Source organism: Capsicum annuum, chromosome 7, assembly GCF_002878395.1.
Source record: "Capsicum annuum cultivar UCD-10X-F1 chromosome 7, UCD10Xv1.1, whole genome shotgun sequence".
NCBI lineage: Eukaryota > Viridiplantae > Streptophyta > Magnoliopsida > Solanales > Solanaceae > Capsicum > Capsicum annuum.
The window spans coordinates 213,025,522-213,028,292 of record NC_061117.1 but is presented as its reverse complement, the minus strand read 5'-3'; positions in this window follow the sequence as shown (position 1 = coordinate 213,028,292).

The following is a 2,771-nucleotide window of genomic DNA, read 5'->3' as shown; positions in this document are numbered from 1 at the left end:
GGGATAAATCTTGTCCACCTTAAGGCATGGAAATTTTTATATCCTTTTAAGGATAAACACGTAAGAGGCTAGCTTAAGGTACAAAAGGACAAATCTTGTCCACCTTAAGGCATGAAAATTTTTATATCCTTTTAAGAATAAATACGTAAGAGGCCAGCTTAAGGTGCAAAGGGACAAATTTTGTCCACCTTAAAGCATAAAAATTTTGAGATCCTTTTAAGAATAAACCCATGAGAGGCTAGCTTAAGGTGCAAAGGGATAAATTTTGTCCACCTTAACGCATGGAACTTTTGAGATCCTTTTAAGGATAAACCCGCGAGAGGCCAGCTTAAGGTGCAAAGGGATAATTCTTGTCTACCTTAAGGCATGGAACTTTTGAGATCCTTTTAAGGATAAACCCGCGAGAGGCCAGTTTAAGGTGCGACGGGTAAAATTTTATCCACCTTAAGGCATGGAACTTTTGAGATCCTTTTAATGATAAACCCATGAGAGATCTGCTTAAGGTGAAAATGAACAAATCTTGTCCACCTTAAGGCATGTAAATTTTGAGATCCTTCTAGTTGTAGGCTTAGAGAACTTTGGCATTCCCAATCCCATTGAAGGAACTCTTTTTCCTTGATGGGTTGCCCCCATTGAGTCACAAATATTTAGAGTAAGTCCAAAATTTAATTAGAATAGTTTCATACTTGGTATCCATATGGTAGATACTGCAGGAACATATTTTTATTTTTTGACACTCATGCAACTGAACTCAGAATGAAATTCCAAGCACCTACGTACCTCAGTAAAGAGGATCATGTCACAACGTAGTTCTAGGTGAGTGTTTTTTTGTGTCATAACTTTTCCCTAGGCCGTCTCTTTCGAGGTTTTCAACCTAGAGGACTTTTATTTTTTTGAGCCGTAGACAGTTTATACTCTTGCGAGCCAGGAATGGATATGCAGTTTATACACGTGCCTTAAGGAGTGTACATGCAGTTTATACTCATGCCTTAAAGAGTGTACATGTAGTTTATACTCGTGCCTTAAGGAGTGTACATGCAGTTTATACTCGTGCCTTAAGGAGTGTACATGTAGTTTATACTCGTACCTTAAGGAGTTTCATCTTCCTTCAAGGATAGTTCTTTTTCAAGAAATTGGCATTGATGGGGCCAACCCTCACACCATCTACATCGACAAGCTTGTAAGCACCGTTTGAATATGCCTCTTGTACGATATATAATCCATCTCACTTCAGGGTGAATTTGCCCCTAGACTTATGAGATTTGATAATGGGTCTCCTTACTGCAAGGACTTGATCTCCAACTTGGAAGCACCTCAAGCGAACTCTTTTGTTGAAGGAACGAGATAGACGAGCTTGGTAACATTCAAGATTTTGTTGAGCCTCTAGTCTCTTCTCATCAAGAGCTTTTAACTCCGTAAGACACAACTTAGCATTTTATTCATCAATGAGCCCTTCTTGAATAGCCAGTCTCAAATAAGGTATTTGACTCTTAAGTGGCAGGACGAATTCAATGCAGGATGGCTTCAACTCCAAAAGTAAGCAAATATAGGGTTGCTTGCGTTGGTGTGCGGTAAGTTGTTCTATATGCCCAAAAAGCTTCTTCTATTCACTCATGGCAGTATCATTTAATTTGGAGACGACTTTCTTCAATAATTTGCACAAAGTCTTATTGAAGGCTTCAGCTACACCATTAGCTGCAACATGGTACATAGAAGACTTGCGCTGCTTGAAGCCAAAGAGATCACAAATCTTATTCATCTGTTTGTTATCAAACGGCTTGCCATTGTCAGTTATTATATATTGAGAGATTCCAAAGTGGTAGACGATATTCACTTTGATGAAGTTTACAATATTTTCTTTCTTTACTTCCTTAAGAGCAACAGCTTCGGCCCACTTTGAGAAGTAATCTGTCGCGACCAAGATGCATAAGTGTCCACCAGAAGATTTTGGTAGTGGACCAACAACATCCATTCCCCAAGCATTGAACGACCAAGATGCTATAGTTGGATATAGTACCTCTGGAGGTTGATGTATGAAATTTGCATGGAATTGACACACTTTGCATCTTCTAGCATAGTCTAAGCAATCTTTCACCATCGTTGTCCAATAATATCCTATTATTTTAATGTAAAAATAAATCTTCGATCCAGACTGATGTGATCCACAAACTCCCGAGTGTGCTTCTTGCAAAGCTTGAATTGCTTCTTCCTCTCCCAAACACCGTAAGAGTACTCCATTAAATGATCTTCTGTACAGTGTGTCCTTATAGTAAAGAAAGTGAGGTGCACGACGACGAATATCTTTCCTTCTCATTGGGTACTCTGGAAATATCTCATAACATAAGTAATCAATGATAAGTTGTCGCCAATCTTCTTTTTCAGCTTCAGATATGGCAACAAGGTATTCAACTTTATTTCTTCATCTTCAATTACTGGCGGTACTACCCATTCTTGGCGGATAGTGAACTGCGTATGATTTGAAAGAGTCAGGGTTAAGACCAAAGCAGCAAGGGCATCATCTTGCTTATTTTCTTTTCTTGGCACATGTTGGAGGGTTACTTCTCCAAGACACCCCATCAAATTCTATGCATAATCATGATGTGGTCGTAGCTCAGGCTTTCTGACTTCATAGATTCCCAAAAGCTACTTGATCACTGATGATAGGCGAAATTACGCGCCTATATCAATATATTTTGCCCATATTTTAGCCTAGTTTCGAGAACTAATTATCTATTTCGTACACTTTTAGTCCTTTTTCCTGTAAATGAGCT